Source organism: Crinia signifera, chromosome 1 (genome assembly GCF_055691185.1).
Source record: "Crinia signifera chromosome 1, ASM5569118v1, whole genome shotgun sequence".
Taxonomy (NCBI): Eukaryota; Metazoa; Chordata; class Amphibia; order Anura; family Myobatrachidae; genus Crinia; species Crinia signifera.
Window position 1 is genome coordinate 197701783 of NC_139217.1, and position 18610 is coordinate 197720392.

The 18610-nt window shown below is 44.6% G+C and overlaps 1 protein-coding gene across 6 annotated transcripts in view; it reads left to right on the forward strand.

Moving 5' to 3' along the window:
• The window catches only part of GPRIN3 (GPRIN family member 3), a 136216-nt gene that overhangs the window by 40939 nt on the left and 76667 nt on the right, over window positions 1-18610 (forward strand). For 2 of the 6 annotated variants that reach the window (XM_083179115.1, XM_083179116.1), the window contains exon 2: window positions 9530-9645. The exons of the other annotated variants lie outside the window; for them this stretch is intronic. The gene's annotated coding sequence lies outside the window, so the exon portion shown is untranslated. The remainder of the gene's footprint in view (window positions 1-9529; window positions 9646-18610) is intronic. 6 annotated transcript variants of the gene reach the window in all.

The window sequence follows — 18610 nt, forward strand, 5'->3', positions numbered from 1 at the left end:
AAGTAGGTGCTCCTTCTATTATGAAGCCTGTGGTTTGGTCACCGTGCACACTAGGGCCACATATAGGATATTTATGAAAACCAAAGAATTGGGGGAATCAATTTTTAGTCACATTTCTCTAGTAAAATCTACTGTATTCGTTAGAAAAATGTATTAAAATTGAAACTCTGCAAAAAAAATGAAATTTTGAAATTTCACCTACACTTTGTTTTAATTCCTGTGAAACACCTAAAGGGTTAACAAACTTCCAAAATGCTGTTTTGAATACTGTGAGGGGTGCAGTTTTTGAAATGGCATCATTTATGGGGGTGTCTCACATACAAGTCCCTCAAAGTCACATCAGAACTGAACTGGTCCCTAAAAAAATCAGTGTTTGAAATTTTCTTGAAAATTTGAGAATTTGCTATTCATATTGTAAGCCTCCTAGTGTCCCAAAAAATTAAAAGGAAGTTGAAATAATGATGGAAATATAAAGTAGACATATGGTCTATGTTAGTTATTAACTATTTTGAGTGGTATGATTATTTGTCTCACAAGCAGAAAATTTAACATTTTGCAAATCGCTAAATTTTCCATTTTTTCACGACATTTTGGTATTTTTCACAAAAAAACACAGACTGTATCGACCCAAATTTACCACTAATTTGAAGTACAATGTGTCACGAAAAAACAATCTCAAAATCACTGGGATAAGTAAAAGCAAAAAAAAGTTATCCCCACTTAAGTGAGAGATGTCAGATTTGAAAAAAATGGCTCTGTCAGGAACGCCAAAACTAGCTCTGTCAGGAAGGGGTTAACATCCATGACAGCTTGAAGTCTTTTGTGGTAGTTGTGGATGATGCTCTTTATTTTCTCAGATGGTAAAGCTGCCCATTCTCCTTGGCAAAAACCTCCAGTTCCTGTAAATTATTTGGCTGTCTTGCATGGGTTTATACTCATTTACTCTCCCAGACCGTATGTGAGGGTCCCAGACAGGAGATTTGGCCCACCCAACCACGAGAAAGTAGCCAGATCTCCCCTGTGTGCAGCCACCCCCCACAAAAGTGGATGGTCCAGGTGCAATAATGCGATTTGTGCTGAATAACGTCATTGTAGCCCCCGCATTTGGTTGCCACATCCCCCTCCTGCACTTTCCTGGCTGTTCCCTTCCAGAGTGGGCATCCAGAAAGGTTGGTAAGTATGAATTGGTTACCCATTTTATGTATGTTTATAAAGCCACGCAGGATGGTCGCTGCCTTCACTTCATTTTACTTTGCTGTGTACCAGTGTATTGCATTGCTTTGGCTTTAACTGATAACTGACTATGTGTTCTTTGGCAACATACATAATCAATAAATAATATAAATAGCGTACCGTTCTGCCAATTTATGTCTCTGAGTATTTCCTTTTAGATTACTTTCGTTATTTACATGAAGCACACATAAGACACATCAGCCAGCACTTTTATTTATTGACAAAGTGGAAATACAGAACACACCTGTCTAAATATTGCCAGCAGACTAATGGTGTGTACACACGGGTACAGTCACCCTGCGATTCTGACAATATAGTCAGAATCGCATCAGTATCGCATGCAGATTGCAGTATCGCATGCAGATTGCAGTATCGCATGCAGATCGCATCAGTATCGCATGCAGATCGCAAGGGTTTTAACCCTTGCGATCCCGATGCGATCCTGATGCGCGCTCCAATATCGCACGTCAGAAAGTCTTGGCTGCCTTGACTATATAGTGCAGATCTGCACTATATAGTCAAAATTGTATGCCATTGCATGCATGCCGTGCGATCCGATGTGATGCGATCGCATCGGGGATCGCATGACACGGCACATCTTAATGGCCAGTATTCAATGCCTCTGATTCCACATTTTTTTCAGCAAATCTGGCAATTCGCCTGTTTTCTGGCGAATTTTCTCACAGGAAAAACAATTCGCCCTATTCAATGGACACAATTCGCTGCAAATGAAGAGCGAATGTCTGGCGATTCGCCGTTTGTGATTCACCGCGATTCGCCGGTGGTTTTCAATGGGGTTTTCAGTGGAATTCGCCGAGAGTGTATTCAATGCTGAAGTGGAGAACTGCTTTCTCCAGTGATTTTCGCCAGGATTCTCCATTTTATATTTGTCATCTTTTTTAGGTGAACTGGAATGTGATCTTTGAAAATAAAGCGTTTTTATTTTTATTTTGGTGTCAAAAAGCAGATTTTTTTTTCTGTGAAGGGGAATGTTATTTTTATTCATGTCCTTGCAGCACATGAATATATTTAAATTATTTTTTTTTTAAACAATATATATATATTTTTTTTACACATTCACCAGCAGGGGGTCGAGCCGGGAGCCGCTCATTAATATTCATATATTCACTGCACACTGGTTCCGATCAATACATATGCACGATCGGGACCAGTGTGTAGCGGCTCCCTAACACAGCCCCCTGCCAGCTCTGTGGGACTCTCCCTGTGTCCCGACAGCCCTCCTTCACCTCCACAGTGTCCGGCGCAGGCAGGGAGGCTTCCATCTTCAGCCGTCCTCCGGCTCCCTGCGGCATTCGCCGGGGGGGGTTAAAATTCGCCGCCAGGGGCAGCAAGCCCCTGAGGCGTTGAATAGGATCACCTTGCATGTGCTATACATGACAAAGCGTATTTAGGGTCCGATTCAGACCAAATACATCGGGAAGCGTCCATCAGAACAGGAAGTACAGGCTTGTATTTCTTTATAAACAGACAGAAAATAATTAGAATGATTTCTCCTCTGTTCAGGCGCACGTGGGTGGATGTGTAAGCGTACACATCCGCTAACATTGTAGCACAGGGATTCGGGCGGCGGGGTGGGTGTGCGTTCACTGGGGCAGCATTTACCTGCTCGCTACACAGTGAATATACTCAGCCTAGCGAGCAGGTCTGAATGACCCCCTTAGTAACGAGGACTGTGGGACAACTAAACCTTAACAATACTTTTGGACCTTTGGTCATCACTGTATTAGGATGGTAATGAAAATTTATGAAGAAAATGTTTTATTCTTTGATTCATTTGATATTATTTTGCAGGCCAGTATTTCTTAGCTGCCCAGCAATATGTTATTACTAAACTGTGTCAAAAATAGATTTTATTGCCTTAATTGGTAACAAATAAAAATCATGATTATGCTCACATTTCCATAAATATACCTCCAAGTTGTAATGTTTGTGACAATGGCATGCAGGTTTACTACATTGCATAATATCAGCATCCATCTGGCTTCCATTTTTCTGAAGCTTAAGACACACATTCTCCTAATGCGGTAGAATGTCTATTCTTTCTAATCCTGGCAATCCAGATGGATTCTAGGAAACAGCAAGCTACAGATTTCCAGTGGAAAACACAGCGGAGAATGGGCACAGAGGAGCCCAGATCATGCACTGGTATGACAAAGCACTGTTTTCATTCACCTGACCTAGATACAGGGATTGCAATCTAAAGTTTTATAGCAAAAACCAATGTCACTGCTAATAGTCCATAGAATGCACATACGTATTCACACAGACAAATAACAACAATCAGGTGGAAGAGAGTAAAAAAACAGTAACTAAATACAACAAATAACATGTGCAAATTATTTATGTAAATATCTGTGCGCACAAACACAAAATAAACATACACCTGAGAGAAATGGTGCAAATTCCAAGAAATGAGCTTCTAAATTTTATTACATAGACTACAGTATGCTAGATATTTGACAAAAACTGATGGGCTGCTTTGGGCAGAGTCTCTACTATGCTTCATATTCTGTATCTTCCCTACAATCCTAAAACACCAAAATGCAGCTATCAGAGGTATGGCAAAACCAGTTTTCTGGCTAGCCCAGGTCCACTAAGCACATGTATCACTGGATGCTGGATAGGCCACTTGCCTTTGTACAGCACACAGCACAGTTTGGGGCAGCAGGAAAGTGTGCAAGTAGGGCAGGGCCAGCCCAGACTTTGCCTCACTGTTGGCAGGGTGCAGCACTGGTTCCAGATGACTCCTGAGTCCCAGTCCCACTGTGATCACTCTTCTTGTAGTGTGACACACAGTGCATCACTCACTCTCACCCATCCACCACTCATCACCACAGAGCTGCTTGGCAAACCTTTACTTAAGCAAGTGGGCATGGCTGGTGAAGGGCTTGGCTGGCATGGGGCTGCTCAGTGTGATCTCTGTGACGTCATGCACAGCCGGGCGGGGAGCATCTGAACCAAGTGCTGTTAGTGCTTATTGCTGCCACTTTATGGCCTCCCTGATACTACAGATCCCTACACTGCATGATAATAGAGATCCAGCTTACTAGGGGTCACCCCTCTTGTTGGACTATAGGGACCAGCATGCTCTCTAAATGCAGGTCCCATCAATGGGTTTCTAAAATAAAACAAACTATAAACTGCTCAAACAAATTAGTAAATACCCCTCAGGTGTTGGAAGGGAGGGGGTGTTCTAGACTAGAAAGACACACAAACATGTTTTCCCGAAGCACACAACAAAAGGCATTAGCAATAAGATTTGAAAAACCACATGGTAGTAGGTAAATCAGAGATCTTTGGCAATTATATATGCAAAACTAATACATAGGCACCTACACTGCATTGTAACAGTACCCACTCTGGGCCATATAATTGTCTATTATAGGGCTCCATGATAGGCTGGATCCCCTATGTGGAACTAGCACACGAGTATGATCAATTTCCTTGCCATCATCTTTACTGCTCATACCCACATTTGCAGGTAGTGCATGAAGAGTGGAAGGAGGTTTCTATAGACACTTTCTCAAGGTTACAGAAGAAGATGCCTGAATGTTTTTGGCTAGGCAATTACAATAGGCCTTATTCTAGTGTATGAAACAGCAGTAGGACCACCACTTCAAAACCAAGCCTTTACTTTGCCACTGCATGTGGTGTATGACAACAGTAGTGTATCTATAATGGGTGTAGTGTGTGCAGTGCACATGGGCCCTTGAGTTCCACAGGGGCCCACACTGCGTACACATGTTGGTAATACACTCTGGAGTCCAGCGGTAGTAGCTAGAGCACTGCTGAAATTGCCGAAAAAATGGTGCTTCCATGTTTTTGGTGATCTGCACACGCACAATGGAGTCTGATCGCTGTAGTGCTCAGACTTCACAACGCAGTGGAGGTTCGCACATGCGCAGTAGGGTCTGAGCACTAGAGCGGTCAGACCTACTGCTCTTAGCGCTGCTCCCAGCAGAGAGGAGGGGGCCTGGCCAAGAATGCTGCACACAGGCCTCCTCCTCTATTAAGAAGCCCCTGTATGTCAATTTAAATTTTTGGGCAGTAAATTTATTAGCCATTTCTTCTGAACCAAATATAGTAGACGTAGAAGCACCTTTTTAACAGCTCTTCACACCCACAGAAGTAATTCCACAGTAATGCTATAGTGCTTTTATAAAACAGCCCTTAACTGACACATGGCGGGGTGCACTAACATCCGCAGCCCATTACCGCCCCCCTCCACATGCTTTAACATATGAATAAATGTGAGGGGGGAGCCTCTATTGTCCATGTGGGGTGGCGGCAGATGAGGCATGATGGCATGATGAGGTATACCCCCTGCAGTGAAAACCTGGCGTGCATACCAAAATGCAGTAAAACCCCTGAAAACTGGGTTTTTACCGCATTTTTGTGATAGTGCATCCCACTCACAGTCCCTATTTCTGCACCCCATAGCCCTTCATAGTATAAGACAGCCACAGCAGCAGTGCTTACACCCACATCACTGCATATTTAGGCCAGGCAGAACTGTCACTTGGGAGAGTAACTTTTAAAAAAAACATAAACGATGCATTTTTTGTATTACCGTATATACTCGAGTATAAGTCCACCCGAATATAAGCCGAGGCACCTAATTTTACAACAAAAAAATGGGAAAACCTATTGACTCAAGTGAGACCCTCACTCGAGTATAAGCCGAGGGGGGCTTTTTCAGCATAAAAAGTGTTCTGAAAAAGAAGGCTTATACTCGAGTATATATGGTAAATAATTATAGAACTGATCTGGGATTCCTTCATCGTATATGAGTGTTCTGGTGATAGGTAAGTTTTAATTAACTTCAAGACTTTGATAATTTTTTTTCCCCTGAATTAATCCATGGCCTCATTTCATTGTTAGCTACAGTATATGCCTTGATCTGAGAATTGTTGGTGTTCTAGACACATCCGCAAGTATTATTTTCATAATATAGCTTTTTTACAAGTATTCATTCACGTCTGCTTGCAACAATCATATTCAATCCTAGAGACGGGATGTGTTCGGTATCCTGGCATCAGAATCCTGACACTGGAATTCCGACACAGGTCAGAAGACTGGCTCCGGAAATGGGGGCGGGGGGAGGTTAGTGTGCCAGGGGGAGAGGGTTAGGCACTAAGGAGGAAGGTTTAAGCACTAAAGGAGTATGTTTAGGGTTAGGCTGAAGGGAGGGGCATTAGGGTTAGGCATTAAGTGATGGTGGTAGGCTTAGACAGATTCAGTATGAAATCCCGGCGGTCGGGATCCCGGCGTTCAAAATCCTGACCGCCGAAATCCCGACAAGGGGGGGACGTGGATCGCCCCCCCTTGCGGGCTCGCCACGCAGCGGGCCTGGTGCCTCGCTACGCTCGGCATGCTAATTTATTCTCCCTCCAGGGGTGTCGTGGACACCCACGGAGGGAGAAAGTGTCGGGATTCCGGCGTCGGGATTCTGAACGCCGGGATCCCGACCGCCAAGATTTTAACTGCATCCCGCTTAGACTACAGGAGGGGATATGGTTAGGCTCTGGGTAGGGTGGATTAAGGTTAGAGGTGAAGGTTTCAATAATTTTTACTATGGTGCCATGATTTTGCACATCAGAATGCCGCTGTACTTCTCAGTGAACTAATAAGTGTAACTGCCACACACAGTAGTGACAGATGCTGATGTTGTGTCATTTTATTTATCTGTACAGTAACTGGATCTATGCATAATCTTCTGTTCACCCTGCAGTCATACCCCTGGGGGGTCTGTATAGTGACTGAATGGGGGGGGGGGGGTTTACTCTATATATGGATATTATTAACGTGCAGCTACCTTTTGGGGTATGGGCGGGGGCATGGCCACCTCCAATTTTGACCATGCCCAGATTATTATTATTTTTTTTAATATAGCAAACCTGCTGTATATGGACTATGGATGTGCCATCTTCCCCTGCTCCCTAATCATGTACATATGACCCCAGCATATATGACCCCAGCATATATATCCAAGTACAGACCTAGTAATGAAATTATTCATCACAGCTGTGCAGTATACACAATGGTGGCCTAATAGTATCAAACTCATCTACCAAAGCATTCCAAGCACATACCTGTATTATAGCATCTACATGGCATGCAGGTCCATGCAGTGCAGTCGGCAGGCAGCGTGTAACATGCTGGCCGCACTGAATGGACACACAGGTTTATTCAGTGCAGCCGGCAGGCAGCGTGTAATGCTGAGCCCGGAAGTAGTATGGCCCTGCGGTTCACCTGGCTGGAAGTAAGATGGCCGTGTGTTCCAAAAATCGTCTGCTGGAACGCACAGGTGTCCAGCTAATGTGCATAGGGAAAAAAACTATGTAGGTGGGGTTACAGCCCATCGGTAACAATTAAGCGCCGCAATTTTTTCAAAGTGAGAGATAGAGAGTGTACAAAAAGGGCCGACACAACATTAGTTATGTATTTTGATGAAAATCTGGCGAGGTCCCAGCATTATGTATCCGGATCTGCTAATTGGTGTATATAATATACTAATCATGTAAATAATGTATATTCAACACTACTCAATGGATATAATCCAATAAGACATGAAAAAGACTATTTAAAAGAGCGAATGCAAGTTGGTCTTCCTATCCACTCAACAAAGTCGAGAAATCTGTTCTATCATTAGGACTGACCTTTCTACCTACTATGGCCTTTGATTCGTTTGTTTGGATGGTAGATAATTATTGTTTTGGCAGGAAACTCTGCCTTCGAGAACACTTTGCATCTTCTCTTTTTATGAGTGATGCTAGAGAAATGAGACAGCTGGCTAGACCGAGTATATTTGACCCAGTGTCTAACAATCATAGCATCCATTCTTTTCTCAGAATAACCAAATTTGAGATGAATTCTCAAGTCATGACCAAGCTGAAATATTACAACTTAACATTTTCCACAGAGGCAGGCATTGGCGAGCCTGCGTGGTAATCCTGCAATTGTCATTTGCCCCGCTAACAAAGGCAGGGCGGTGGTATTGCAGGATTGGGAAGACTACGATCATGAGATAAGGCTACAATCATGAGAGACGTTGATGTTTTGGTTGATATGGCATTGGGTCGGGAATGGGAATGCTTTAGTAGACGAGTTTGATACTCTAAGGCCACCATAATGTGTCATTCACAGCTGAGTGAATACTTTCATTTGTCAGACCATTTAAGGGGGCGCCCCAGGCACAGTGCACCACCCTGTCCTCTACTATGCTGCCAGACTGTCTCTATTACTTGTCTTGAAAAAGGACTGTTTCTAGTCCAAAACATCGACCCTCTGTTTTGATGATGTATTAAAGTTCTTGCTATGGTAATTCAGATATTCAGATATAATTCAGACATTCTTTAAACACCTGGATTCTCCCTGAAACTAGTTTTTAAAAGTAGGCAAGTATGGTGTATGTATGATGCCCCCTTGAGTACACAACACATCAACTTAGTGTTAACGGGCTGTGTCTCCCTGCCTGGCTAGCTCTACTGGGCATATGCAAAATCTTGTTACTCACACAGGGCCAGATGTACTAAGCTTGAAAAGTGATAAAATGGAGAGTGATGAACCACCAACCATTCAGCTCCTACCTGTCATGTCACAGGCTGGGTTTCAAAAATTAAAGGTAGGAGCCAATGGTTGGTGGTTTATCACTCTCCACTTTATCACTTTTCAAGGCTTAGTACATCTCGCCCACAAGAACTCCTGCACAGCCCCAGAGCCACACCCACCACAAACAGGAACAGCGCTGGGCCTACTGTGGAGATAGGGACACGCCACCTGCAGCTATCGATTTCAGAATCTACAGCCCTGTTTTACATGATGGAAAAGCAGTACCAGCGCACATACCTCTTCACTCCTATAATGTACATCTACCCCTCATTTACAGTTTGAACTGCATTAAGATACAGTACTTTATATACAGACAGACAACATCTGTAGCAGTATACTAGTACAGTTAGACCTGCAGTGGACAGGATAAATAAAATTATATTTGTGTTCTAGTAAAACACAATCAGTAGTATATTCATAACACGTTAATAAGTCATTATCCCATGTAACAACAAGCATTGTGTATAGATTAGTATCCATGTAATAAAAAAGGGGCATTATATATATTAAAGTGCACAACAAAATGGACATAGGGGAGGGAGGTATCAGCGTGGAGAGAGATAAAGTACCAATCATTCAGCTTCTGTCACTGTTTATACCAGCCTGTAAAATGGCAGTTAGGAGTTGATTTGCTGGTACTTATCTCTTCACTTCTCTCTTCAAGGTTTGGCACATCTCCTCAAAGCCCCAAGCATATCATAGGGAAATTATATCTCAGAAGAGTAGAAGAGATGATTGTCAGCTGGAAGGAAATGACATGCTCTAATTATACAAGGAAAGGTAAGCACGGGAGTGGGAGATTTAGAGCAATAGGTTCTCCTAGACTTTGGGGAGTATCCAATTAGATGCAATCCATTTTCATCATATAAAAATGACCTGACATCAGGAATTATCACTGATGGTCATTATTCAGTATTCAGTTAGAGGCCGTTTTTATTGGTCGACAATCGAGGGAAAACACAAGGAATCCTGGATAAATTCCCATTCCCATGTGTTTTTGCGGCTGTGACGGCTGCTCATGGTGGATTATGCCTGGGGTGCCTGAAGGGAATTTCACTCACACTCATTCACACTGAGATATGGCATGGATATGGATATGGCACGGAAAAGTGTTGCTTGTCCTGGCAAAATCCCAGGTTTTTGAGGCAGTAAGAATAGGACACCCACTATTGAGAGAAGGAAGGAGGATTGGAAAAACAGCGTTATTGGAAGAATAGTTACTGTAAGGAAGTTGCAGGTTTCTATAATGTACATAGCAAACACATTATACAGAAATGTCTGTAAATGGTGCCCTTCGGGATTTAAAAACCTGATATTTTATTAAATATGATTATATTACAATTCCATTAACACCAAAGCAAAAACAAGCATTGTGAATGTAAGAAAATAAGGATTGCTTATAAAAAACAAATGTTGGCTACAGATGGAGCGCCTCTCAGCCAGTGCCGGGGCTCGCCAGATTGCCCCCGCTGGTGAGATGGCACTCCATCTGCCTGGGACGCGCAAGCATCCCAGTTATCGGGCGGCGGGGGATACGAACCCTCCCCTCTCCGCTTCAGGGAGACTGGCAGTTTTAGGGGTAGGAGCAGGGAGGTGGGATCGTGCGTCGGGGACCTCCGTTGGAAGGGGACACAAGCGCATCTCGTGCACGTGCATCCCCTTCCGGTGGCTCGCAGGGGCTGGTGGTTGGCAATCCGGTCGCCAGACCCCCTCTAGATGACGCCGGCTTCATCGTATGTGTCATTACATATCTTTGATTACAAACAAGTACCTAGCTTCGATTAGAAGATCACTGCACATCTTCAATGTGATCTCTTAAAAAATAAGTTAATAATAAGTTATACTAGTACTTTCATTATATTAATAACCAGTGTTGCAGAATATATATAATAGTACTCAAGTCTCTATTGAGTCATATTATATTTTATTATTATTGTTCTAATTATTATTATTATTATTTTGAAAATACCCAAAGAAAAGTAGTAGTAGTAGTAGTACGTTTATTTATAAGGCGCCGCAAAGTGTCCGCAGCGCCGTACATAGCAAACAAAAAAACAAATCACAAGGTAACGTACAGGGTGTGTTGAAAAATACAGTATAAATTGGGGTATACAGTAGTTGGTAGAAATAAAATCAGCATCAGTTCAGAAGTAGGTGTCAAAATTGTCGAGGAGACTGAAGATGAAGTAGAGGAAAGGAAGAACAGGACAGGAGGACAGGTGAGGTAAAGAGGTAGGGTGAGTACGTGAGGCATGAGGACCCTACTCATAAGAGTTAACATACTAAAAATAGGTGGGTGGACGAACAAAAAACAACAGGATAAGTAGGAACGGAGGGGAACGGAGGCAGGATAGGAGGATCAAAAGAGGTTAGGAGGAGGGATAGGCTAGTCGAAAAAAGTGGGTTTTGAGGGAGCCCTTGAAGGAGGTAAGGGAATCAGAAAGCCTGATGGGTGGTGGGAGGTTGTTCCAGTGCAGGGGGGCAGCGCGAGAGAAGTCTTGGACACGGGAGTGGGAGGAGGTGATTAGGAGAGAGGTCAGTCGGCAGTCAGCGATGGAGCGAAGAGGACGGGAGAAAGTGTGGATAGAGATCAGTGAAGAGAGGTAAGGAGCGGTGGAGGAGGAGAGAGCCTTGTAGGTGGTGGTGAGGAGTTTAAAGAGAACTCGGAAAGGAATGGGGAGCCAGTGAAGAGATAGACAGAGGGGGGAGGCGGAGGTAGAGCGGCGGGAGAGGAAGATGAGCCTAGCGGCAGCGTTAAGAATGGTTTGGAGAGGTGCGAGGCGGGTGAGAGGTAGCCCAGAGAGAAGGATGTTGCAGTAGTCAAGGTGGGAGATGACAAGAGAGTGAATGAGAATTTTGGTCGCGTCAGTGGAGAGGAATGGTCTGATGCGTGAGATGTTGCGTAGGTGAAAGCGGCAAGACTGTGAGAGAGCACGAATGTGGGGAGTGAAAGAGAGGGAGGAGTCAATGATGACACCGAGGCAGCGCGTTTGGTCGGTGGAGGTGATCTCGGTTTCACCAATGCTGATGGAGATAGTGGGAGAAGAGGGGATGTTCGGGGGATGGAAGATTAGAAGTTCAGTTTTAGCCATGTTTAGTTTCAGGAAGCGTTGGGTCATCCAGGCTGAGATGGCCGTGAGGCATTCGGAGACCTTGGACAGGAGTGATGGGGATAGGTCGGGGGAAAAGGCATCATATTTCATACCACAATTATTCTGTATTATTTATTCTTCATTTAATTAATTAATTAATTGATATTTAAGGTCACAAAACCACAACATGATTTTACTATTGCTGTTGTGCTATTTAAATTGTAAAGTTTTAATATTATTATATATTTGACAAATAAGTCATCAGGTATGCCTTCAGTTTTATTAAAATCATACCAAAGACCCCTTTATCTCTCACCCAGAGCCACATTTACGGGGGGGGGGGGGGGGAGCATTAGTACTGATTTTAACTATTGGCAGACAACTAAGGATAGGGGGACTGAGCTGGTGGCATATTTATAATGTAGAGCTAGCTCCTCCTGATTGGCTGCCAGTCCACAGGCTCCAATTGGCTTACAGCCATCAGCAAAATTGAAATACCTCTGCCAACTCTTTCCCTTGATCCAGTGGCCTAGTAGGGGAGAGTGGTGACGGTTGATACCCTGAGGAACATGATTCCTCATTACAATCTTGCATTAGAGGATCACGAAAAGTAAAGAAAAGAGCCAAGCAACTCAGCAACATTTGGACCGACTAAAGTCAGTGGTAGACATGTTTTGTGCAATTTTTCAATTTGCTGTTCTAGCAAGTGTTTTGTCGGGCATTATAATTTTGTTATATGGAGACGGTACATATTAACAAAAAATAGATGTGACTGGTGTTAGTGTACAGTATTTGTGTTTCTTTGAAAGTGTGTAGGTACATTTAAGTTGAGTGTTCAGTTCTGAAGCCAGATATCATTGGATTTATCAGGGTAAACCGATCTATGGAGGATTACAGCTGGACAATCTTGTTTTTTCAAGAATCTTCGATACAGTAGTATAGGTGTTTATGTCACATGGATCTCCAGATTTTTACAACAGAATAATGTGTAGTCTTCCATTGACTGTAAGTTGAGTAGATGTGACTGGTTTGGATAAGACATGACAAGATTCAGTGGCGGCTCCTAATCGTTATGGGTAGGGTTGCTGGTGCTACCCATGCCCGGGGAGCAGGTAGAGGCGAGAAGGTGGCCGGGTCCCAGCACCAGTGCAATGTATCTGGCAGGCACACTGACTGACGTATGCACTTCAGCAGCTGCTTGACCAGGCATCAGTTCCTGATTAGCTAATAGGCTGATTAAGCTGCAGCCTAGGGCACCAGGACTTGCAGGTGGCACCCGAGGAACAAAATGAAGGCCTAATTTATTCCATATTTCTTAGCAATCACCTGCTCTAATGTGTCATGGAGGGTAAAATTCTTAAGGTCAATATGCACAAGGTTAACATTGTCAAAACATTGACATAAGCAAAAGGTTGACATGGAAATGGTCAATAAATTAAAATGTCGACATGAAGGTTTCATGGTATTTCTAGTGTCAATGTCACCTGGGCACGTGGACCCCAATTAGTGTAAACTCACATGGCTCCCTTCACTCGCCATCCTGCAGACCACTTTACCGTTCCCAATTAAAAGGTAAAGTACTGTATTAAAAACATTTTAGGACTCGTTCGCAAGCATATTTATGTGCGCAAGGATGCGAGCATGCACGGACTGTGAAACCTGCACATGCGCACTGCGGCAGTTGCGCATGTGTAATGAGCTAAATTCCACCTTGCATGCGAATTGGCATGCAAGCGTATCAACCAGAATATCCTCCATTGTCTGAATGGGAGCAATTAGAAAATGCATGCCAAATGGAATCAGCCGTTACAGATTCTAAGCTTGTCAGCATTTATTAAACAAATTGGGTATACCGTGTACTACATGTGAAGAAGGTTTAAAGCATGCAGCATTATATTTGGGAGGGGGGTGTCTTCGCTGCAACCTATATTGCAGAGTAGAAATAAAACTGTACAGCATGTGTGCTACTGTACATGCAATTGCAGCTGGTATTTACCCTACATGTAAACTAATAAATGTATGTTTCATTGCTGCACGGTATTTTCAAGATGGAAAGTGAATGCAGAATCAGCCCCATTGTGTTTATTTGTGATGAATATCAGTTTTTGTATATTAGGAGAAGATAACCTTATGCGTTGATCCCTGGCATTACTATTTGCCAGCTGTACTAAATATTCTTTCAGAGCAGACTGAAAGATAAGCAGCTTAGGGAGAGCATAAACATTCTGTAAGAAGTTCTCCAAAGAGGCTCATTTTCCTCCCATTATTCAAAAGGACTATCTCCAATGTCAATTTCTCTATTTTTATTATTAAAATAATCTTCCTCCATTGAAGCCGGATAGAGTGTTTTTAGTTTGAGGCATGATAGAGGCAGCTATAGAGGTAGGCATATTTTTAAACCTGATCAATTCGTATGATGATCTTTGACATGTGTGGGCTGTGTCTACTTCAGGGTTGCCGACTTTCAAAAAATCCTCTCCGGGAGAAGCCCGGAGAGGAATCTTGCATTACAAGTTTTGGGGGCGGGGCTTAACGGTGATGTCATTAAGTCCCGCCCCCATTTCGGCAAACATCCGAAATACCTGATATCCATGGGGGGCGGGGCTAAAATGACACGATTGTGCCGTTTTAGCTCCGCCCCCTCCCCTGAGACACGCGGATTGATCGGGGGGCTCAGTGGGGGTCCACCTGATTCCGGGAGGGTTGCCCACCCTTCCGGGGTCCGGGAGGAAGGACCCGATTTTTGGGAGACTCCTGCAAATTCCGGGAGGGTCGGCAACTCTGGTCTACTTATTATGAGTGATTATTGTTCTCAAGGAACCCTGTACATTTCTTTACATCTGTGTCTGTTGGAAACAAAGCGATTACATATGCCTTACATAGTATAAAGCATGGTTGCCAGTAAGTAGTGATTATATGTCTATATGCTGCACAGACTTGCATCAAATAAAGAACTTTATATATCTAAGATACTAAGTAGAATAGCTTGCTTTCAGATTTTACGCATCTCGAGATTCTTTTCCACTATTTTAATGAGTGGCTTGGCTTCACTCAGGCTGGCAGTGTCTGTACTTCACTTGTTACTAAGATTTTATATAGTTGTATGCAGCTAAAAATAATTGCTGGTGTTAGATAACATATCCTAAGGATTGGATGCATGAAGGGTCCACCAGGGGAATACAGTGGTAGGGGTTGATGTTTAGGGTTATGGCCAGTCTGCAGAGAGGGTGTGGTCGGGTCCCACAGGGTCTGGCTAACTAGCAGAGAGTACATGGTCTAGAGCAGGCTTTCCCAACCACGGTCCACAAGGCACACCAACAGTGCAGGTTTTAGTAATATCCAGGCTTGAGCTCAGGTGACTTAATTAGTACCTGAGTGATTCTGATTAAACCATCTGTGCTGAAGCCTGGATATCACTAAAACCTGCACTGTTGGTGTGCCTTGAGGACCATGGTTGGGAAAGCCTGGTCTAGAGTGATAGGTGTGGTAGCTTTTCACACCCCTTAGGGGTGTGGCTTTGTGTAAATGGGGCGTGGCTTTGCATTATCGCTTGCTTTGAGAGTTCCTGGCCATGCCTTCTGTCCCTCCATCTCCTGTGAATAGACACTCCCCTGCTGGCCTGGGAGGGATGCAGGAGTGGTGGATTTCCCAATAGGCACATGAGGCTCGTGCCTAGAGGTGACACCTGCTGGATGTGGCACAGAATGTTCACTTGCACAGGAGCCCTGCTAGGCTGATGGCCAGATGAGGCCAGTTAATTTTCTTTTGAGTTTTTGTCATTATGAATTAGTTTTTTTTTTTTTCATAACTGGGGAGGAAGAGGAGGTAATGGTCAGTAAATCGTGGAAATAAAGAGGTTAGTGCTGATTTTGCATTCAGGCTTCCCCAACATTAAGAGGGCAATAACATGATGGGAGTGACCAATAATGTTGTGCCTAGGGGCGGCCTGACCTCTAAATTCACCCTGACTGTCCTGTGGAAATAGGGACAGTTGGGAGCTATGGTTGTGGCCCTAATGATACTCCGATTGTCATTCACCCTGAACCCTCTCTTATCTTTTCCTCCTTTGAGTCTCACTCCATCCGTCTGTGCTACCCCTACCACCTCCATGTTTCTGCAATCTACCGTCCCCCTGGCCCTATCTCCCAATTTCTTGACAACTTTGCCGCCTGGCTCCCACACTTCCTCTCCTCTGACCTACCTTCTGTCATTCTTGGTAACTTTAATATCCCCTTGGATAACACCGCTGATTCTGGCACTTCCAAACTCCTCTCTCTCTGCTCCTCTCTTGGCCTATCTCAGTGGACTACCTCTCCCACCCACATCGAAGGACACTCCCTCGATGTCGTCTTCTCCCGCTCTTGTTCCCTTACTGACTACACTATCTCGGCTTTTCCTCTTTCTTACCATCACCTCATCTCCTTCCCTGTCCTCATTTTACGCCACCACTGCCGCTGAACTCCATTCTATCCTTCAATCCGTTTCTCCCTCCTCCTGCCCGCTCGATCCAATCCCCACCAATATTATCCATCGTCTCAGTCCGTCGGTCTGCTCTCACCTGGCTCACCTCTTTACTCTTTCCCTATCCTTTGGGATCTTCCCCTCCTCCTTCAAACACGCTCTTGTCTCCCCAATTCTCCAAAAAAAAAATCTGGACCCCAACTCTCCGTCCAACTACAGGCCCATCTCCCTCCTCCCGTTTGCCTCCAAACTCCTAGAACGTCTGGCCTATAATCGTCTCCTAAGCCATCTTACTGCGAACTCCATTGTAGACCCCCTCCATTCCAGGTTCCGCCCTTTACATTCCACTGAAACTGCCCTGACCAAAGTCACTAATGATCTACTATCGGCTAAATCCAAAGGCCTCTTTATCCTCATCCAGGTTGATCTGTCGGCTGCCTTTGACACTGTTGACCACCCTCTCCTGCTCAACACCCTCCGCTTCTTTGGCATCACTGGCACCGTCTTCTCCTGGTTTACCTCATACCTCTCCGATCGCTCCTTCTCTGTCTCCACTCTGAGCTTCTCCTCTCCTACTTGCCTGGCAGCCAGTCAGTGTTCCCCAAGGGTCAGTCCTTGGCCCTCTTCTCCCTCTACACCACCTCTCTGGGCACCCTCATCAGCTCCTACAGCTTCCATTACAACCTTTATGCTGATGATACCCTAATCTATCTCACCTCCCCCGACCTATCCCCATCACTCCTGTCCAAGGTCTCTGAATGCCTCACGGCTATCTCAGCCTGGATGACCCAATGCTTCCTGAAACTAAACATGGCTAAAACTGAACTTCTAATCTTCCATCCCCGAACATCCCCTCTTTTCCCACTATCTCCATCAGCATTGGTGAAACCGAGATCACCTCCACCGACCAAACGCACTTCCTCGGTGTCATCATTGACTCCTCCCTCTCTTTCACCCCCACATTTGTGCTCTCTCATAGTCTTGCCGCTTTCACTTTTGCAACATCTCGTGCATCAGACCATTCCTCTCCACTGACGCAACCAAAATTCTCATTCACTCTCTTGTCATCTCCCGCCTTGACTACTGCAACATCCTTCTCTCCGGGCTACCTATCACCCGCCTCGCCCCTTTCCAATCATAATGCCGCTGCTAGGCTCATCTTCCTCTCCCGCCGCTCTACCTCCGCCTCCCCCCTCTGTCTATCTCTTCGCTGGCTCCCCATTCCTTTCCAAGTTCTCTTTAAACTCCTCACCACCACCTACAAGGCTCTCTCCTCCTCCAGATTACCTCTCTTCACTGATCTCTATCCACACTCCCTCCCGTCCTCTTCGCTCCACCGCCGACCACTGCCTGACCTCTCACCTAATCACCTCCTCCCACTCCCGTGTCCAAGACTTCTCTTGCGCTGCCCCCCTGCACTGGAACAACCTCCGGCCACCCATCAGGCTTTCTGATTCCCTTACCTCCTTCAAGCGCTCCCTCAAAACCCACTTCTTCCGACTAGCCTATCCCTCCTCCGCCTAACCTCTTTTGCTGCTCCTATCCTGCCTACCCTACCCCTCCATCTGTTCCCATCCATTCCTACTTATCCTATTGTTTTTAGTTTGTCCACCACCTCCTTTAAGTCTGTTAACTCTTATGAGTAGGGCCCTCCTTCCTCATGTACTCACCCTACCTCTTTACCTCACCAGTGCTCCTGCCCTGTTCTTCCCCTCCTCTACCTCATCTTCAGTCTCCTCGACAATTTCAACACCTACTTCAGAACTGATGCTGATTTTAGTTCTACCAGCCATACCCCTATTTATGCTGTATTTTATCAACAAACCCTGTACGTTACCTTGTCATTTGTTTTTTTGTTTGCTATGTACGGCACTGCGGACACTTTGTGGTGCCTTCTAAATAAACGAACTACTACTACTACATGACACAGGGCAATTGTTTCTGACCTGTCTTTTGACCTTTTATTCCCTGTAAACATTCTTTGCAGACTGTTTTCAATGTTCTAACTTTTTCCTCAGTTTTGCAGCTTACTCTGCTTATTGTAATACTTACCTACATATTTTAATTCCTACATGGTGGATACTCAGGGAGGATAAGCAGGTGAGCGGTGACAAGGCGGGTCCGAGCTAATCACATCATTAGGGAAATTGATGTAATTGGGGGTATTTGCATAGGAGTGGGACTACAATGAG